The following is a 6,000-nucleotide window of genomic DNA, read 5'->3' as shown; positions in this document are numbered from 1 at the left end:
AAAGAAATAAAAAGCATTCAAATTAGAAAAGAAGAAGTCAAACTCTCCCTCTCCATCATCTTCAGTGATCACCTGATACTGTACTGAGAAAACCCAAAAGACTCCACCCCAAGATTGCTAGAACTCATACAGCAATTCGGCAATGTGGCAGGATACAAAATCAATGCCCAGAAATCAGTGGCATTTCTATACACTAACAATGAGACTGAAGAAAGAGAAATTAAGGAGTCAATCCCATTTACAATTGCACCCAAAAGCATAAGATACCTAGGAAGTAACCTAACCAAAGAGGTAAAGGATCTATACCCTAAAAACTACAGAACACTTCTGAAAGAAATTGAGGAAGACACAAAGAGACGGAAAAAATATTCCATGCTCATGGATTGGAAGAATGAATATTGTGAAAATGGCAGTGCTACCCAGGGCAATGTACACAATGCAATCCCTATCAAAATACCATGGACTTTCTTCAGAGAGTTGGAACAAATCATCTTAAGATTTGTGTGGAATCAGAAAAGACCCCGAATAGCCAGAGAAAACCAGACGTGGGGGCATCACAATGCCGGATTTCAAGCTGTACTACAAAGCTGTGATCATCAAGACAGTGTGGTACTGGCACAAGAAACAGACACATAGATCAATGGAACAGAAGAGAGAACCCAGAAATGGGCCCTCAACTCTATGGTCAACTAATATTTGACAAAGCAAGAAAGACTATCCACTGGAAAAAGGACAGTCTCTTCAATAAGTGGTGCGGGGGAAATTGGACAGCCACTTGCAGAAGAATGAAACTAGCCCATTCTCTTACATCAGACACAAAGATAAAACTCAAAATGGATGAAAGATCTAAATGTGAGACAAGACTCCATCAAAATCCTAAAGGAGAACACAGGCAACACCCTTTTTGAACTTGGCCACACCACGTTCTTGCAAGATACAGCTATGAAGGCAAGGGAAACAAGAGCAAAAATGAATTCTTGGGACTTCATCAAGATCAAAGGCTTCTGCACAGCAAAAGGAACAGTCAACAAAACTAAAAGACATCCTACAGGATGGGAGAAGATATTTGCAAGTGACCTATCAGATAAAGGGCTAGTATCCAAGGTCTATAAAGAACTTATTAAACTCAACAGCAAAGAAACAAACTATCCAACCACGAAATGGGCAAAAGACATGAACAGAAATGTCACCAAAGAAGGCGAGCACATGGCCAACGAGCACATGAGAAAATGCTCCGCATCACTTGCCATCAGGGAAATACAAATCAAAACCACAATGAGATACCACCCCACACCAGTGAGAATGGGGAAAATTTGTTTAATAAATTAATTTTTATTGGTGTTCAATTTACGAACATACAGAATAACACCCAGTGCTCATCCCGACAAGTGTCCCCCTCAGTGCCCGTCACCCATTCACCCCCACCCCCTGCCCTCCTCCCCCTCCAGCACCCCTAGTTCATTTCCCAGAGTTAGAAGCCTTCATGTTCTGTCTCCCTTTCTGATATTTCCCACACATTTCTTCTCCCTTCCCTTAACAAGGCAGGGAACAATAAATGTTGGAGAGGATGTGGAGAAAGGGGAACCCTCTTGCACCGTTGGTGGGAGTGTGAACTGATGCAGCCACTCTGGAAAACTGTCTGGAGGTTCCTCAAAGAGTTAAAAATAGAGCTACCCTACGACCCAGCAATTGCACTGCTGGGGATTTACCCCAAAGATACAGATGCAGTAAAGCTCGAGACACCTGCACCCCGATGTTTCTAGCAGCAATGTCCACAATAGCCAAACTGTGGAAGGAGCCTCGGTGTCGATCGAAAGATGAATGGTAAAGAAGATGTGTTCCCCATATACAATACAATATTACTCAGTCATTAGAAATGACGAATACCCACCATTTGCTTCAACGTGGATGAAACTGGAGGGTATTATGCTGAGTGAAGTAAGTCAATCAGAGAAGGACAAACATATGGTTTCCTTCATGCGGGGAATATAAAAAATAGTGAAAGGGATTAAAGGCATTTGACAGTTGAGTACTGGGTGTTTTAGTATATTTTGGCAAATTCAACTGAATTAAAAAATATACAGGAAAAGAAAAAGACTTCTGATAAAGCAACAGTAATAAAGACAAAGTGTAATGATAGACAAAGTAAACCAATGGATCAGACTAGAGGTTCCAGTAATAAACATACATATATGAACACTATATTTTGTAAAGGTGACACTGCCAGTCCTACCAGACTGAGGTCCAGGTACCCCATCTTAGTAAATGATGCTGGGTCCTCTGGATGTGCACATAGAAAAAGAAAGTAAAATTTGACTCTTACTTCATATCACATACTCAAATCAACTCTAGGTATACTATAGAGCTAAATGCAAAAGGTAAAATCATAATGCTTCTAGAAGGGTGCCTTGGTGGCTCAGTGGTTGAGCATCTGCCTTCTGTCTAGGGCCTGATCCGGGGGTCTTGGTATTAAGTCCCCTATTGGGCTCCCTGCAGGGAGCCTGCTTCTCCCTCTGCCTGTGTCTCTGCCTCTCTCTCTCTGTGTTTCTCATGAATAAATAAAATCTTTAAAAGAAAATTAAAAAAAATAAAGCTTCTAGAAGAAAAGGTAGGGAAATAATTCATGATTTGGGGGAATGTAAAGATTTCTTAAAAAGGACTCATAAAGCACTAGTCTTAAAAGAAACAATTGATAAATTGGATTATAAAAATGTTAGAAACATCTGTTCACCAAAAAATTATTATAGAGTGCAAAGGCAATGATAAATATGTGGATAAATTATGCTATATTCATATAGTGGAATACCATGCAGAGATGAGAATTAGTATTCTATACCCATATGCCAACATCTGGTTGACTTTCACAAACATAATATTAGAGGAACAAAGCCAGACCAGAAGAAAGTATATTTCACATGTCACTTTCACAAAATATAAAAGTAAGCAAAACTAATATATGTTTTTGAAATCGGGACAGTAATTATTTGGGGGGATAGGTAGTGATTAGAAGATAGCAAAAAGAAGACTTTTATGGGTGTTGATGCTATTCTGAGTTTATGCGAGTGGGCATTATATAGATATAGTCAGTTAATGAAAATGATTTGCCTGTACATTTATGCTATGGCCATCATTCTACATACCCTGTATGTTTGATTCAACATAAGGCTAAAGAGGTCCAATCAAGTCAGGCAGATAAAGTAAATGATAATATCAAGTTAGGTGTAAGTAAAATACTGTCTATACTTGCTATGGTTTGTTCTTAAGAGCACCTTAAACTGTCTTCTTTGACACACATGTTTGCATGTTACATACCTGAAAATATTCTTTATTTAAAAAAATTGAGCAGGCTGTTTGGTACACCCAACAGCATTTCAAAATCAAACATAATGTTAGTGGAAGAAGTCAGTCATTCCATGTAGATAAAATTCAAAAACAGGTAAAACTAGTCTATGGTATTAAAAGGTAGTGCGATAGTGTTTGGGGATATGGTGGGGAATTTTTGGATGCTGATAATGTTCTTTTGATTGGGTGGTAATTACATGTGTCTACTTTGTGATAATTCATTAGGGTACATACTCAAAGTTTGTGTACTTTTTGTAAATTATATATCAATAAAATTATATTAAAACATAAAAATATAGAATAAACCTTGTAAGAGAGTCAGTGCAGGATATAACATTATTTAGGACTAAGAAAAAAGTAGGAAACTGGCAGAAAAGGCAGAAGATCTGACCTTGCTAAAAAGAATGCTGTTGGGCTCATATTACATTGTCCCTGTCCAAGGTCATTCATATCTTAACCAAGTAGACTCTTAATAAATGTGCTCCCCTTCTAGGTGCAGAATTGTCGGCCTGGTGCATCTTTCTGAAGAGAATTTCTGATCTTGAATGAGCCTTCTTTGGGAAATATGCACAGAATAAATGTTCACATGTAGGATTTTTTCCCAATTATTTATAATGTTTCAATATACTGACTATAGATTGGTTTCTACACAAACCCTTTTGTTTTCTCGCTAAACTTCCATCTTAAGAATTAGCTGTCTTTATATATAAGCAAAGTTACCAATACACCCTAGACATTTTGCAATACAACTGTAGCCTGCAATTCCAAAGTTTTATATATTTCATCTTGGTTTGGCTGATTCTTATTCATTTTTTAATTAATGTTTTTGTTTTTGTGTATTTGCTGTTACACTTTGAGTGGCTTAGGTAACTTGCCTCCAAATAAGCATCTCCTTTGTGGATTGTTGCCTTGAAATTGGTCTTTATACTGCTGTTCCTTTTCAGCAGTCCCCAGCATGGTCAAATCTTTTGGAACTCTGCTTCAGATAATCACAGATAACTCTTCACTTTGTCTGTTCTGCATGGCCTCCTTCAGAGCATGACAGTTGCTTAGAGTTACCATCAGCCTATATTCTTCATTTTTGTTTACCCTAGAAGATGGAACTAAGCTGCACCAGAGATGCAGCCAAGGGCAATGCACTTTTTGCAGTCCAAAACTGAAGGTGGAGGTGTCCTTGCTGAATTATATTTTATGTATCACTCAGTCATTTTGATGAAGCCCTTGCATAAAGTCTTCTTTTGAGTGTAGCAAATAAAGCAATTGCATTGGTACTGTGCTTTGGAGATCCTGCCCTCCTAGGTGCTTGTGTCTGATTAATTTTTCCTGGCAGGTAGGGCCCACATAAGAGCTCGGAAGGCTGGGAGAATAAAACCAGAATAGTAATAAGCATGAGTCATGTTCTGGAGTAGGGCCAGAGGCTGACACTTGGGTGGCAAATCTGAAAAATGTCATTGATGCAAGTGAGAAGAGAGGGGAAGCTGAGATATGGACAGGAATCATAGAAGAGGGGAATCAGAATTGAGGAGGGAAGTAGACAACCAGAAGTGGTGGTCTAACTTGGTAGTCAACACACCTGCTATGAATTAGGACCACCTAAGCAGTAAGAAGTCATTGATACTGGGTCCCCACCAATATACGCACTGAATGAGGATCTTCAGAATGAGGCCCACACATCTGTCTTTTCTTATAGCTCACACATTTCTGACTTCCTATGTTAGTGGAGCCGTGTTAGGGAACCACTGCTCTGGAGAAACCTGAAGACAGAAGTGGGGCTCTCACAGGCTGTTTACAAAACTCTCAGATAGATGGCTCAGGCTGTCTCGGGTTGTTTAAAGGGGCTGGCGTGAGGTGAATAGTTTGTTGGTGACTCAGGAAAATGGCAATAGAAGAGAATATTTGGTTCACAAACTAAGAAAGGAAGCCAGTTTAGTACTAACCTCTCTCATGGGAATGAATCCAGAATATTGCCTGGCTTTTTTTTTTCTTTTTAGAATTTCATTAAATTTATTTTTTAAGTTTTTAAAAATGTTATTTAAATTCAATTAACTAACATATAATGTATTATTGGTTTTAGAGGTATTGGTCAGTGATTCATCAGTCTTATATAATGTCCAGTGCTCATTACATCACGTGCTCTCCTTACTGCCCATCACCCAGTTACCCACCCATTCTCCACCCCACTCCCCTCCAGTAACACTCAGTTTGTTCCCTTTTTAAAAAAATTTTTCGGGGGAGTTTGATTTGCCAACATATAGTATTACACCCAGTGCTCATCCTGTCAAGTGCCCCACTCAGTGCCCGTTACCCAGTCACCCCATCCCCCCGCCCTCCTCTCCTTCCACTACCCCTTGTTCATTTCCCAGCATTAGGGGTCTCTCATGTTCTGTCACCTTCTCTGATATTTCCCACTCATTATCTCTCCTTTCCCCTATAATCCCCTTCACTATTTTTTATATTCCCCGTATGAAGGAAACCATATAAGTTTTGTCCTTCTCCGATTGACTTACTTCACTCAGCATAATACCCTCCAGTTCCATCCACGTTGAAGCAAATGGTGGGTATTTGTCGTTTCTAATGGCTGAGGAATATTCCATTGGATACATAAACCACACCTTCTTTATCCATTCATCTTTCAATGGGCACCGAGGCTCCTTCCAC

The sequence above is a fragment of the Nyctereutes procyonoides genome, unplaced genomic scaffold (assembly GCF_905146905.1).
Source record: "Nyctereutes procyonoides isolate TBG_1078 unplaced genomic scaffold, NYPRO_anot_genome, whole genome shotgun sequence".
NCBI classification, from domain to species: domain Eukaryota; kingdom Metazoa; phylum Chordata; class Mammalia; order Carnivora; family Canidae; genus Nyctereutes; species Nyctereutes procyonoides.
The sequence above is the reverse complement of the archived record's forward strand: the minus strand, read 5'-3'. Positions refer to the sequence as shown.